The sequence below is a fragment of the Antechinus flavipes genome, chromosome 1 (genome assembly GCF_016432865.1).
Source record: "Antechinus flavipes isolate AdamAnt ecotype Samford, QLD, Australia chromosome 1, AdamAnt_v2, whole genome shotgun sequence".
Lineage (NCBI taxonomy): Eukaryota > Metazoa > Chordata > Mammalia > Dasyuromorphia > Dasyuridae > Antechinus > Antechinus flavipes.
Genome location: NC_067398.1, coordinates 105,429,081 through 105,445,390, shown reverse-complemented (window position 1 = coordinate 105,445,390; position 16,310 = coordinate 105,429,081). Strand labels below are relative to the sequence as shown.

The window sequence follows — 16,310 nt, the reverse complement described above, 5'->3', positions numbered from 1 at the left end:
TAGCTGTTTTATTATGGTGCAGTTTTTGTCTTAATTTTAACCATTATATGGTAAAGAATTGTATCTCTGAGAATCATTGGCAGTTCAATATTCTACCACAATGATTACCTTTGTTTAAATTCACAATCAGCAAAGTAATACTGCCAAAATCATCAATTTTAACAAGAAGATTTATGTATTATAAGGAAATGATTTTCAAAAGGTTCTTCCTTCAAAGTTTCTACCACTATACCCTGAAATAGAAAGATTTAAGTATTTCTTTTCAGTATAATATTATAGCTATAGCATATTGTTAGCAGTAATTACATTTATTCTTATGACTTTTTGGAAGATATATTTTAAAACTATTGGACTAATTAGGAATGGTGATATCCTCCTTTACTCCATCTATCCAAGTTTAAGATAAAGGTTGTGTTTGGAAGAAAGAATGGAGAGGGGGTAGATGATAGGGCAAAATGGCAACAGGTGACATCCTGTCATCTGCGTTGGTATGCTCTCACTTAAAATATTAAATGGTAAAGAGAGAAGATAGAACTGGTAATGATAATGATTACAATAATAGATTTTTAAAGTTTCTAAAATACTTTAAGTTTGTAAAGTCTTTTGCCTATATTTATCATAATGGATTCTCACAATAAACCCATGAAGTTCTTCTTATTTTATAGATTTTTAACTTTTCTGGTTAAATGATTCTCTTTATTTCTGGGCCTCCTGACAAGATTTATTCTCTGAGAAAATTTTCATCATTGATGTAATTCTAATCTATTATCATGACTTCATTTAAGAAGGTTTAACATTATGTTACCTTGATTCTAGCTTATAAGAGATACCACAAATTATCTAGGATGGCCACTGGTTAACTGCAGAAGGAAGGTTAAGGAATTACCTTAAATTAAATTTCTGGAAAGATGGAAGAACAGAAGGAAGAATAAATAGTAAGAAAAGGAAAAAGAAAGAATAGAAATAAAAAAAGAAAGGTGGAAGGAGAAAAAGAAAGAAGAGAAAGAAAAGGGAAAGAAAAGGAAAGAAGAGATAGAAAAATAAGAAAGTAGAGAAAAATATGGAATAGAAAAGGAAAGAAAAGAGGAAACACAAAGAAAAGAAAGAGAAAGAAGGAAAGAAGTAAGAAAAGAAGTAAAGAAAAAGGCAGGAAGAAAGGAAATGGAATTTGGACCATATGAGTCAAATTTATTTTTTGACTTTTTATCCAATTCTGGATGCTTCTTAAAATCTTAAATCTATGGTGATTTATCAGAATCAAGCTATTGCTATGGCAGTTAAGGATAGGAACTCATTGCAAAGCATTGATGCCCTAATAAGTTATATCATTCTACAGGAGGAGGAGATACATTTCTTCAGAGATCACTAGAGATTTTTCCACTTTCTTAATTATTTTGTTAGAAGTAGATTGGCATTAAATGCAAAAGAATAAGGTTCTTTCTTATTTCAGGTCTTGACGTGACAAGTTCTTGCTTTCAAAATATGTTGGCATCAGAAGCATGGGAGCTTGCACATTGATAATCCTTCAAGTCTTATTTATTATTTCATTTAGTCAACACACATTAAATGCATATTATGAGCCATGTACTGTGTTTAGGGCTGAGCATACAAATCAAAATAGTTAAATCACATATTCTCAAAGTTGAAAGGAATTTCAAAATTTTTATCCATTTCTGAATAAGGAATCCATCTATTTTAATCTCATTGGCACCTTCTGTCACTAAGTTATTTCACTTATTCTATAGACAGTATAAAGACACATACTTCTGAAATTATCTTAGAAATAGGTCACTCAAAGATATTTCATTTACTAGAAATCAAATTGGTCCTGAAAATAGCACTAGAATCAGTTTCTAAAATAAACATAACTGAAAAGTAGGATGTCCAAGGTAACAACATTTACCTCACAATGGTTATTGTGAGGATCAAGTGAGATAACATTTATAAAATGCTTAGTACAGTGTCTGGCACATAGTAGACACAAAATAAATGCTTACTTCCTTTCTTTCCCCTCTTCTAATTTTCATCACACTGGAGTGTTAACACCTTTGCATGAAGTAAAACTAAAAGCTTGCTTCACTGGGTTGAAAAATTAAAGCATTTCAAGACAATTTAAGGTGTGGAAGAAGCATCTGTTTAAAAATTGGTGAATAAATACTACTGTATTTCATCCTTTAATATAAAAATTATATGTAATACCAGAGAAATATTTACATAACTATTTCTCAAAAATATAGCCTGGGATCTGTTATTTTTGTTTTCCAAGATTAAAGGATATTTTAAAGGTAACAAGATTCTGAAAGTTGATCCTAATGCAAATACTTAAAAGAGTTAGTATTTGTGTACCAAATATTTGTTTCATACACGATTCCTTCTCCATAGGAATTAAACAATAGTTATGAGGCTTTCAAGGAGTAAAGTCAGGAATTCTAAAGAAGAATGATATAGAACCTTTCTATCTGATAGAGATGTAACAATATTTCTCAGAGAAATAGCTTATTGGGAATTTTTCTAACAAACACTCACTTTTTTGTTCTGTTTTGTTTTTGTCAATATGTTCTTTTGTACAATTCAATTTTAAAATATAATGAGAAAACCCACTCAGAGCTCACTGGCTTATTCGACTTACATGGAGGGAAAAATAGCAGCAAAGAGCCTACTAATCTATATTCTTTTTGTTATGCCTATTTATAGAGTTTGGAGTGAAGAGAACTATTTCTTTTGAGGTATATTCTTTTTTTCTCTACATTAGAGTAATAAAATATGAATATACTTTCCTACTTGAAATGAAATTTGTCATATACTCACATTTTGAAAATACTTTGTTTTATGTGTGTGTGTGTGTGTATTTCTTTTCATTTAATCAACTCTTCCCTGCAACCATAATTTTCTGAGATTTAGCAATTAACTTTGATAATGCTCGATTGTCTCCTATGTTGTTGTCCTCAGGTATTATGATTTCACTTTTGATCATACAGTTATTAATAATTCCATAATATGTATTTTTATACTGTTTTAGGTTTTACAGAGAGATAATGAAGAAATGTTTTGGAGTCTTGCTTTTATTTTGGAGAATATTTATCAATGGATAGCTGGGAATATCTGCATTCATACCTTCCTTTCACCCTCACATGCTGTATGACCATGGGCTAGTCATTTAACCATGCTAGTTCAGGGAACTCTCCAAATTACAGATAGAAGCTGTAGGAAATTACAAATCTTTCAATCTATTGAACAATTCTACAAAGCACAGCAACTCTACGAGACAATACAAATTATTTACAGGTGAAGGAATTGATACCCAGAAAGGTCAAGTGATATGGTCACATTCACACATTTCTAAGTGTTATAACTGAATTTAATTTCACATCTTCTGATTTTAAGTCCATGATTATTTCTACTCTACTTTATGGTATCTTTTTTAGATTCAATTAAGTAAATTTTCAAAAGAGTAGTCATAAGTGGTATCATCTTATTTATGAAATACCAGATGAAAATATATTTCTGTTAATTAAAAAATAGAGGGACATATATACATTTATGCATGTGCATACTATAGGGTTTGAAGTGCTGCATGCATTGTCAGATGAAGTCATTATAGTAATGTTACATAACAATCCTACTTTATTAGAAAGAATTAATAAGCATTCCAAAATAAAATAAAATTCCAAAATTTTATCATACAATGGGGATTAAAGTTGTAAATATTTGTAATGCAGCAACAAATAAGGCATATCAATAAAACAAAACCAAGAAAAAATCTGATCTCATTCATTTTATTGTTTCATTTTTTTTGAGAGCCAATTGAGTTGTGTGTGTTTTTTTTTTCTGAGGGTCACACAAATAGTAAGTGTTAAGTGTCTTTGAACGCAGGTCCTCCTGACACCAAACTAAGTACTTTATCCACTGCACCATCTAACTTCCCCTGATCTCATTCATTTTAGTAGAATTAACATATTGAAGATGTCTATTTCTCATTCTTTAAAAGAGAAACTTTTGTGTACCTCAGTCGTGAAATGTCTACTTTGTAAGAGAAGTATAAATTAATTAATGGCTGTAAACCAAAAAGTCTTTCCCTGTGTTGATAATAATCAAGTATAGTAGTATACAATGACTATACAAGGATCAAACTGATGATCTTTATAACAAAATTTGCTCCATCTGGACCTCTTTGAACATTTTTTTTTAAGGTTGGAAGACAAAATTACCTTGGGTATATCTTCTTTGTCAATAAATATGTTGGGGTTGCAGAGAGATAATTTAGAAGTAATAATACTTTCTCTACATTCTGATAAAAAAAAAAAAAGAAAGCAAGCACTGAAAGAGAAACAGCATTTGTGTGTAAAAGGCCAGACTATAGAAAAAAAGCAACTAAAGTGAGTCCAAATCCCTTTAAAAGGAAGTTTTCGATCTTTAGTGAATAAATTCCTAGATTTAAGGGAGTTGGTGAATTTCAATGAGAAAATAGTAAATCTTTATTTCAATGTAATTGGTTTCCTTTGTAATCTTATTCTATGTTAAACATTTTAAAAATATTATTTTGAAAAGAAGTACTTAAGCTTCATTTGACTACCTAAAGAGTTCAGGACAAACACAGGTGAAGAATTTTTATTTCTTAACATACATAGTCAATAGGAGTATAGAAATCTGTCAACCTGCAGGAAAATAAGAGGGGCAAGGGATATGGGAGGGGGCAGGGTGATAAAAGAGAGGGCATATTGGGGGAGAGAGTGGTAAAACACTTTTGAGGAGGGGCAGTTTCAAAGGAGAGAAAGAATAAATGGGAGGAAATACAATAGCAATAGTAATTGTAAAAAAAAAAAAAAATTAAAAGCAGTTTCTTTGATAAGACCTCATTTCTCAAATATAGAGGAACCTGACTTAAATTTATAAAAAAAAAATCATAATGTCATGCCCCAACTGATAAATGATCAAAGAGCTACAAATCCATTCCTATCCTTTGACCTAACAACACTACTAGGCATGAATATCAAAAGAGATTTGAAAAAAAAAATGAAAATGACCTATATGTACAAAAAAATATTCAAAGCAGTGCTCTTCTCAAGACAAAAAAAAAAAAAAAAAAGAGAGAAATTGAGGGAATGTCCATTAAGTGGAAAATGGCTCAATAAACTGTAGTATGTGTTTGTGATGAAATATTACTGTTCTCTAGGAAATGATGAGCAGGATGCTCTCAAGGAAAAAAAGTCTGGAAAGTTCTCCAAAAACAGTGAAATATATTGTATACAAAGCAATAGCAACGTTCTGGGATGGCCAGCTGTGAACAATTTTGTTATTCTCAGTAGTACAATTATCCAAGACTTTTCTGAAGGATTTAGGATAAAAAATCCTATGCATATCCAGGGAAAGCAATGATTGTGTCTGAATACAGATTGAAGCATTCTCTATTTTTGTCTCTATCTCTCTCTTTCTTTTTAACTTAATTTTTCTTGAGGGTTCTTTACTTCCTCAGGATGGCATGACTTCACATGTTCTTAATTGAGGGCAGAGATAAGGGAGAGAACATAGAATTCAAAAATTGTAAAAACAAATGCAAAAAATATTTTGAATGTAACTGGAGAAAAATATTAAATAAGTAAATAAAGAGAATTTCTATTTCTTAAATACTAATTAGCACAATGAACTAAGTAAATGAAATTGGGAAATGGTGTGACTAACAGAGACAAATGACTAAAATAATATGAACTGGCCCAAATTTGAATAGGCTGTATCTGGAAGTATCTTCTTCCATGCAGATATTCAAGCAGAGGCTGAGTATGGTATAATTTTAGGCATGGAATAATGTCTATTTCTTTAGTTTGTGAGTTATACTAGATGGCTACTAAGACCATCTAACTCTCAAATTCTACAATGTATCCAAAATAGGACTCATTTTCTTTCCTCTCTAAGCCAATTATTTAATCTTTTTACCTGTGTTAAATGGACTAATATCATTCTAGTCACTCACATTCCAAACCTTGGTATCATCTTTGGCTCCTCCCTTTCACCTTGTAACACTATCAATTTTAAATCTTATAATTTTTACCTCAAAAATATTTTTCATATATCCTCACAAATATTTTTACTTACACAAATACGAATCAAGTCCTGCCTATAATATTGAAACAGTTTCCTACTAAGTCACCCAGTTTTAAGTTTCTGCTCATTTCAATCCATCATCCACCTAAATGCCAAAAGGATTTTTAGGACAGTGCTATTCTATCTATATGTTACTTTCCTCTCTAGTAATATTTAATGTAAAGGGCTGAAACTATGAAAAGGTGTACTTGAATTAGACAACTGAGCACTTAAGGCTAATTACCTATTTGATATGAGACAATGACTCTATTAGCATATATTTTGGATAAATGGTTCTTCTCATTGTTTGGTGCTGGCTCAATGTTTGATGTTAAGATAATGGTAGGCAAGGATTAGAGGGTGGGATGAGAGAGGCAAGACTCACTTGATGGCAGGATGAGAAGGAAAAAGGTGGGGATTCTGGACTTCAGAATCCAGAAGAGATCTTTGGCAAAACTCCTCTTAGTTTGCTTGTCTCTTTCACTCCTCCCCCTAAAGACCAAGGACTTTTGCTTATCTTGATTCTGGCTGATCCTGAGGCCTCTAGAGAGCTAGCCTGGATTTATCAATTTTATAATATACATAATTATAGGAGAGAAGTACACTTCTATAGTTTACAAGTTAAAAATAATGATGAGGTACATGATCAAACATTTTAGAGTATGAAGGTATTTAGCATAATATGTTGCTGGATGGTCAGTTTATGGAGATGGTCTATGAGTATGTGCAATATTAGGACTTTAAATTGAATTTTTAAAAATAGAGACGAATGGGTTGTTTTGGAGAAAATGCACTAAACTTTTCCTGTCTTCAAGCTTCTCTGTGAAAGGGCTATCATTAATATTATTAATTAATGATAACCTATGTCTACAAGTGATGAAATATTATGCTATATGAAGGAATGAAATTGCAGATTATCAAAGGAGTAATGAAGAGAATCATGAAGGAAGTTAACATTTTTCAACAATTTACAAATATTTGTTACATAGAAGACTAAAAGAAGCCATCTGGGAAATGTATGCCTGGGGAGAAAGTATGAATCTGTCATGTAACATGAGGAAAGGATAGCTAATTGAAAGATGGATTAATACCATGCTCAAAAGACTAAAGAAAAACATCTACTGCATGAAATATAGCACCATGTGGCAAATTTATAAAGGAGAACATAGACAAAACTCATAAAGAATGGATGGTAATCTGCTTCTTTGGAAAGACTATTTATATCAATGAGATAATAATTACATGGAGGTATTTTAATACATTTCAACTTAAAACTAGTTAGATAATTCTAGCTATAATTTCAGAAAATTATGTATTTTCAGTCTGTTCTTGGCTCACAATATACTTCATTTTTCATTTAAGTGATATGTTATTTGACAGCAATGATATTTCAGTTCTGGGCTTTCCCCCCAACATGTCATAACATCATCTCTTATTTCAGACCAAATAAATACTAATTTCGCTTTTATATTTATTTAATCATTATGTCATCCCTCTGAGACTCAGTTTCCTCACCTCTATAGTAGATACTATTAGGATTTATTTGATTCATAATATACTTATGAAGTACAAATAAAATCATATAGGTGAATATTATGGATATTTTAAAGTTATTATTATTAATGCCTTAATTTCACCTCAACAATGAAGACTCAATCCTAAATAAAATGGCGAAGGAGTCAAAGTTTGATTTGTGCGTCCATAGCTTCCTCTTTCCCACACTCCAATGTATTCACAATTTTATAAGTGTGTTTTAGGTTCTCAATGCCTTTGTGCTCTCTTTTCATTCTCCTTTGTCACACCAAAATCTTATTTTCTTGATAGTATCTAAATCAATTATTTAAGTTGTCATATGAATTAATTCAATAAGCAAAGTAGAGAGGGATTTTTTTTTTTTATGTCTCATCTCTATCAAACGAGAGGAATATTTCACATGAAAGAAATTTCATGTATCAATAAGCCAGCAAAGTGGTAATTTATGGATTTCAGATGGTCCTTCTAAAGTCATACCATTCAGCCAGTCACCTATTACACCTATTAGGCAAGCAGCCTTGCTAACTATAACATGTTACTGTCTTTGGGTGTTAGTTTCTCATTAGGAGACAGATTTTTCTTGGTAAAAAACACTTCCAGTAGATACCCATTGTGGAGTGTTCCATATGTACTTAGCACCTCAATATAATGTATTGATGGAAAGGGACAATTTAAATACAATCTTGGGAATTTGCTTAGCAAAAACTAAAGAACATTAGAGAAAGCTAATGGTAAGAACTTAGTGTTTTCTATGCTGAAAACATTTCAGTCTTTGATATGCCATCAGTTTTACCCCCCATAATCGTACTTGTTTTTGATGAACTATTAACGAAGGATACATGGTATTTGAGGTGGTAATGACAAATTAGGCTCCTCTTTCTGCTTCTTTATGAATACCTTATAAACTATTAGCATTCTCAATAGAAGATCTATTTGAGTGGTATTTTGGTCATTTTTATTATTCATGAACTTTTTATTTTTTCTTTGATGTTGGTAGAATATTACAGAACCCACTTAGAACATGATGAAAGGAAGGTTAGGGTTATAAAATTGGAATTTCACCAGGCCACTGTCTTGGATCAAAGACACCATCAGGAAAAAATGTGCAGGCTTCTGCTAATTTGCTGTTACAAAGGAATCCATTTTTATTCAACCCTAGGCTACATTATAATGGCTACTTTGCAATACCATGTAGCCAGACAGGTAACAACTTTGAAAGGTTTATTTTCCTAATTACTATATTGTCCTTTAATTCTGCTAGTAATGCCAATAGCAGGAATCTGCAGACTTATCATCATCAGAACTCAGTTTTAAGTTTTCTTTTTTTAAACAAAAACAGTTTATGCACATGATGCTTAAATATATAAACATATAAATTCAACTTATTTAATATTTCATAGCTATACATATATATTATTTAAAATTTAATTATGAAAAGCACTTTCCTTTTTATAATGCTTTGCTTTACATGCATTCTCCTCATAACAACTATGATTTACTGTTGTTCACATTTTACAGAAAAGTAAATGGGGCATAGAAAACTTAAAACAATGGGCTCAGAATCATATTGATAAGAAGTATTAATAATGAGTTTTTACCTAGATCTCTTTTAGGGGCAAACATTTTCTATTATGCCACAGTGCTACATATTATTGCTATAAAGTATTATATTGATTATAAAACAATACTGTACAATAAATGACATATCTCTTTTATTCAGTAATTCATTTTCCCCTAGTTACATGAAAAAAAAATCTTTTAACATTAATTTTTTAAAACTTTTGAGTTCCAGTGTCTCTCCCTTCTCCATATCCAATCCCCTCATTGGGAAGGCAAGCAATTTGATATAGATTATGCATATGTAGTTATTGGCATGTATCTCAAAGTTTGCAAAACATTTTATACAAATGTTCACATTAATAATAGCTAACATTTATATATTGGTTTGTTTTGCAAAGAACATTGCAAATATTATTTTATATGTTCTTTATAATAATCCTGGGAGGTAGGTAATTCTGTTTTATAGATGAGGAAAGTAAATTAGGCAAAGATAAGTGAATTGTCTAGGATAATACAATTACTACATGTCTGAGGCAGAAATTTAAGTGAAACATTTCTTAACTCTATGTCACTTGCTCTATCTACTCTGCTATAGTTTTATATCTTCATAAGATGGGTACTTTGAGTATTAGTATTTCAACTTCAGTTATTACCAAACTGATATTGGGAATAGTAAATTCACTTACTCCACAGTATATAGTTAGTAATATCAGTGCTAGGATGTGAACTTGAGTTTTTCATTCTTAGCCAAATATCCTACTTATTACTCATAGCTACTTTTCCTTCTCGAGAATAAAATTTTCTATGCAAATGTATACAAACAGTGAATAACATATTATTTATCTGAAACATATGACCTATAATATAGTAAGCCATTTATAAATGCTAGTCAATTAATTAAATGGAGGTCACTTATCCAGCAAGTTCAGCTATCCAATTAGACAATGTTTTAAAGAAGTACTAATGCTCAAGTATTTTACTCATTGTTGGTCCATATTTTCATAATACAATGGAAAGAGCACTGGCTATGGAGTCAGAGATCTGAAGTCATATCCTGGCTCAGCTATTTCACTATTTTAGAAACCATGGATGATCATTTATCTATCTGGGCCTCAGAACCTCTCTTCTATATATCTATGGTCCTATGACCCTAACCAGTTTGCTTGGCTCTGATTTTACAGCTGATAGATTGGAAGAAATAAATTAAATGAGGTTATAATTTAGGGAAGAAGAATGTGGTATGTATTGTCTAAAGCAAGAAGGAAAAAAAAAAAGGCAAAACATAGTCCATTTGTTACATAGCACAAATAGGCCTAGATGCCTCAACTGGCTCTGAGAGTATCACTATATTAAAACACAGAATATTATTAAAAATAAAATAAATTTGATGTTTATAATAATGATCTGGCATCATTTATGAAAAAAAAATAATTAGGATCACTGTTATATTTTTAAAAATTGAATAACACATTAAAAAAAAAAAAACTTCCATCCCAAATGATTAAAATTCTCAGCATTATGAAGAGATGAACTGCAGCAATTCCTTATTTCATTCCTTAATAAAATTTCCTCAGTTTCATTCCTTAATAAAAATATACATTTTAAATGTGTATACACACACACACACACATATATATGTATATGCATATTCATTATAAACATCAAGATAATTTTAATGATGTTATGTGCTATATGGATGTATGCATATTTATATCTATCTATCTATATACATTTACACATACATTTGTTGTTGTTCAGTCATTTAAATTATATCTGACTCTATAACCTCTTTTTGGAATTTATTTTTGCAAAGATAATGGAGTGATGTGCCATTTCCTTCTTCAGTCCAATTTACAAATGAAGCAAATAGAGTTAACTTGTTCAGGGTCACAATGTCTGAGACCAGCCCTATATAACACACATAATTAAACAAGAAAGAAAAGAAAACCAAAATTATCAGACAAATTAACTGTAAGTCCATCACTTTTTTTTTTTAATTTTAATGTTTTAGTTTAATAGAATCCTTTTCCATGAGCTTTATCTTTGGGTTCTTGGCATTATTTTGTTTTTCTTGAAATACAACATGAAAGATATATGGAATAGACATTGACCTGGGGACATAAGAACTGTCATAGCAGAACAAACGAAGGTCTAGTATCTTCTTTCTTATAGCCTATGTTAGATGCTTCAGAGTAGGACAGATCATAAACCCTCCATAAAGTACTTAATTGTGCAGCACAATATACCATAGGGGAAAATTTCTTCCTGACCTAAGGTAATGATGAGCTCATACCCTGAAACACCAAACTTGATTGTCCTTATACACTCAATCCTAGCTAGCACAATCCATTGGGTTTTTATGCCAAACCTTTTCCCCCATATTTTTCTAAATGATTTGCTCTAATAATGTCTCCCAGAAATACTTTCTGTAAATTCCCTAAATCAGTGGCAATTTTTGTTTCATTCTTACATATGCTAACTCATTTAATAAGAACAGCCTAAGCAAATATTATGGGGAAGGGCAAATGAGTGTTAAAAGACTTTTTATCTAGGGAATAGACAAAGTTCAGAGGTAATTTTATGAGACTTACTGGAAAGTCTTGCCATTATTCATAAGAAATATGTAGATAGATAAATTCCACCCAAATCAACACAGTGGATTTGTTCAAGAAATTTAGGCCAGGAATTGGCAAGTGACTTAGATTTCTCCGGGATGTTAGTTCTCTTCCACAGGACTTAAAAACAAGCAGCTCAGCAGAGAGTTAACTCCATGGCATGATTTCAAGAATGCCAGGAAGGCTCCTATATAACAAAAGATTAACTTTCTCAATCTGGCTCACTTTCCCCTAAAATTATCTGGCAAAACTAAGTAAAATGGCCTGCCAAGGGAAATTTTAATACATTCAGATCTTCTTTTCCTGAAGAAGAAAGAAATATATGCATGTATATGCATATACATATGTATATTCCATTAAGAATACAATGGACAATTATCTAAGATCAATTAATAATTCAATTACCAGAAAGGGGAGTGGAAATAGAAAATGTCTCAATATTTTTATTTGTATGCCCTACAACACTAAGGACAGCATCTAAATATTGACTGACTCGCTAGAAAAATTTATCATTTTCATTTTCTGTTTGCATGTTTGAGATGCATTGAGATACAAAAATAGTTGTCAACATTTTGAAAGCATAAAAATACTCTTTTCTTTTTAAATATATATATATATATTTTTAATTTTTTAATCACTTCATTTTGATGTTACTTAGATTCTAGCCTGCATCTTTTCCTCTCCCCCTCCCAGAGAATCATCCTTGATGATAAGGATTTTAAAATCCTTAAGGAAGAAGAGGGAAGAATCAACAAAACTCATGAAGGCATTGGGAAAAAAAATCTGACATATATATAATGTTCTATATTCATTGATGTCCCATCTCTACAAAGAAGGGGAGTTGGAGTATCTCTTCTTTTGGGCCAACTATATAATTTTGCAACATTCATTTAATATCATTTTAAGTTTAGTGTTTTATAATTATAATTTTATATTTGTCTATATATTTTGGTTAAGAATTCCTCTCCTAACTACAGCTGCAAAAAGTATTTGATCTACTTTTCTATATTTTTATGGCATGATCTTTAGTGCTGTGTCATAAAATGATCATGAATTTAGGGAAATATAATATGAGATGCTGGTTCAAGTCTAATTCCAGCCATACAACTTTCCAGTATTTTCCCATCAGTTCTTATTAAAGAGGAACTAATTTCCTGAGCAATAATAGAATCTACTTTTCAAGCTGATATTTTAGCACATTATTTAGCTAGGTTATGATCCATAAATTACCCTAATATTCTCCAGTAACTGAGCAGTAAACAATATAATATATAAGTGCTTGCAATAATGGAAATACACACACACACACACACACACACATATACAATTTTGATTTATAGTCCCACAAGTAGTTGGGAAATTTTCCCTAAGTATTTAATGAACTAAAATCTCCATATTTAAAAAAAAATTCTTAATCTTAATAAAAAATAAATGACAATATAACAAAAATTAACAATTTATTTTTTTTACTTTTATTCTCTTCCTTTTTAGAAACAAGGGGATAAGAAAGATGTTTTCTAACACCCAATGCCAAGATAAGGTTTAAATGGGTTCATGATTTAGACATAAAGGGTAATACTATAAGCAAATTAGAAGAATAAGGGATTGTCCACCTCTCAGACTTGTGAAGAAAGTGGAATTCATGACCAAAGAAGAACTAGAGAACATTATGAATACAAAATGGAAAATTTTGATTATATTAAATAAAAAAAGTTTTTGCACAAATAAAAACAATGCAGTAAAGATTAGAAAGCAACCAGAAAGTTAGGAATTTTTTTTTTAATTCAGTGTTTTTGCTAAAAGCCTTAGCTTTAAAATATATAGATTATTGACTCAAATTTATAAGAATAAAAACTATTACCCACGTGACAAATAGCAAAAGGATATGAACAGACAATTTTCAGATGAAGAAATTAAAGCCGTTTTCATCATATGAAAAATTTCTAAATCACTATTGATTAGAGAAATACAAATTAAGACAACTCTGAGGTAACATTTCAAACCTCTCAGATTGGCTAAAATGACAGAAAAGAGGAAGGGATGTGGGAAAACTGGAACACTAATATATCACTGGTGGTAGTGTGAACTGATCAAACAATTCTAGAAAAAAAATTTGGAACTATGTTCAAAAAGCTATCAAAACATGCATACCTTTAATCCAGCAGTGTCTTCACTGGGTCTGTATCCCAAAGAGAGCATAAAAAAGTGAAAAGGACCCATGAGTGAAAAAATGTTTGTCACAGTCTTTTCTGTAGTGGCAAGGAACTAGAAACTGAGTGGATGTCCATCAGTTGGGGAATGGCTAAACAAGTTGTTGTATATGAATGTAATAGAATATTGTTTTTATTTTCCATAAGAAGTGATCAGTAGGCTGATTTCAGAAAGGCCTGATGTTACACATGAACTGATACTAAGTGAAGTAAGTAGAACGAAGAGAACAGATTATGTGATAATCACAAGATTATATGATAATCAATTGTGATGGATCTTTCCTTTTCTTTCTTCTTCTTCTTTTTTTTTTCTGCAGAGGCAATTGTGATTAAGTGACTTGTCCAGGGTCACACAGCTAGGAAGTGTTAAGTGTCTGAGGCCACATTTGAATTCAGGTTCTTTTGACTTCAGGGCTGGTGATCTATCCACTGCACTACCTAGGCACCCCCAAAGATCTGGATTTTTTTCAACAGTAAGGTGATTCAAGGCAATTCCAATAGACTTGTGATGGAAAGAGCCATCCATATTCAGAGAGACTGCATGTGGATCAAAGCAGAGCAATTTCACCTTCTACTTGTAGTTTTTTTTTTTTTTCTCATTTTTTTTCTTTTCCTTTTTGATCTGATTTTTCTTGGACAGCATGATGAATGTAGAAATATGTTTGGCAGAATTACACATTTAACCTGTCCTGGATTGCTTGCTGTCTAGGGAAAGGTTAGGGGTTAAGGGAAGGAAAAAAATGGAACACAAGGTTTTGTAAAGATAAATGTTGAAAGATATTTTTGTGTGTATTTAGAAAAATAAAAAGCTATTATTAAAAAAATAAATAAAAATGAGAAAGTAAGAGCTTAAAATATTACATATGAATTTAGGATTTCTGTACCACTGAAAAGCTAAGAACACTCCTGAGATGAGGGAGGTATGATTCTTTTCTTCCTCAATTTAGCAGTATTTATTTGTTTGGCAACACTCTTTCATTTCATCTTTTTGTTGTTGTTGTTTATTTTTACTATTAAGATACTGGGTTATTTGCCCTCCAGACAAAGTATTAACCTAGGATAAAGTAATTTATCTTCCTTCGTGATTCTTTTATCTTTTCCCTTGTTAGTACTGTAATTTTACTGATGTCAAGAACTAAGGTTTGGGATAAGAAAATTCCAAAATCTTGGTTCCATGGTTTAAACTCTTAGAGAATTTCATGGAGCACAGAAAGCTTAACTTTCCTAGGATTATAAAGCTAGTACATATGGGGGAGGGAGGGTCACTCCAAATTTAGTTTATAATTCATCATTCTTGTTTTATATTCATTTTTCTGAGTACTATTATACAGATGGATGAAATAACTACTTTTAAAGTTGAATAAAAATATTGTGAGGTGAGTTTATATGAAGACTCACTGAAAGATTTCATATGAAATCTTCCAAATATATATAATAACATATTGAATAATGAGAATGTTATGCACCTCAAACTATTCCCCTAAGGTTTTAATTGATTTTTCTAGGTCTATATTTTGAGAGCTTTTCATTTCACATAGTTCAAGTATTATAAATATTTGGCATAGCAGTATTCCTTTAAATATTGTTACTAAATTTAAGGGAATAAAAGTTTTGCTTGAACAATTATAGACAATAACTGTCTATACTGAAACACTATTTTCAGAATATGTTGAATTCTCAGAGATACTTTCAGGTCTGTGTTTTTAGTGCCAGATTTTTCCATCCTTTTATAAACAAAAATTAGCATTCTTTCAATGATCAATCTTAGCCTACAGTATTGTATCTTATAGATAAATACCATATTTATAGTTAGAAGTGATATTTCAGATAGTTTCACAATCAGTAAATCTAAGTTGCTTAGGAATAGTCCTTTTATAATTTCTATTATCACTAGTCCAAACTTAAATTGGTATATAGTGTATATATATATATATGTATATATATATATATATATATATATATATATATACATATGTATGTATACACTATTTCTAGAAATAATTTCCCCAAAGACAGTCACTGGCTTTGTGACTATGATTCTATTTTCAGACCTCTTTGAGCTTCAACAATTATTTTTTAAGGCAGCAAGATGGCACAATAGATAAAAAAAAAATTAGATCTGGGGTCAGGTAAATATGAGTTCAATTCTAGCCTCAGATATTTGTTAATTATGTGACTTTGATAAGGTCATGCAATCTTGATATACCTAATTTTCCTCATCTTTAAAATGGGGATAATAACATTAGTAGCTACATTTCAGCATTGGTGTGAAGATTAAATGAGATCATATTTCTAAAGTTCTTTGGAAATCTTA

General features: G+C 30.8%; 1 protein-coding gene across 18 annotated transcripts in view; it reads right to left on the bottom strand.

Annotated features, from left to right (window-relative positions):
* Nucleotides 1-16,310, bottom strand: part of PTPRD (protein tyrosine phosphatase receptor type D) — a 2,844,105-nt gene that overhangs the window by 1,585,225 nt on the left and 1,242,570 nt on the right. For 2 of the 18 annotated variants that reach the window (XM_051987374.1, XM_051987381.1), the window contains exon 6: nt 13,938-13,965. The exons of the other annotated variants lie outside the window; for them this stretch is intronic. The gene's annotated coding sequence lies outside the window, so the exon portion shown is untranslated. The remainder of the gene's footprint in view (nt 1-13,937; nt 13,966-16,310) is intronic. 18 annotated transcript variants of the gene reach the window in all.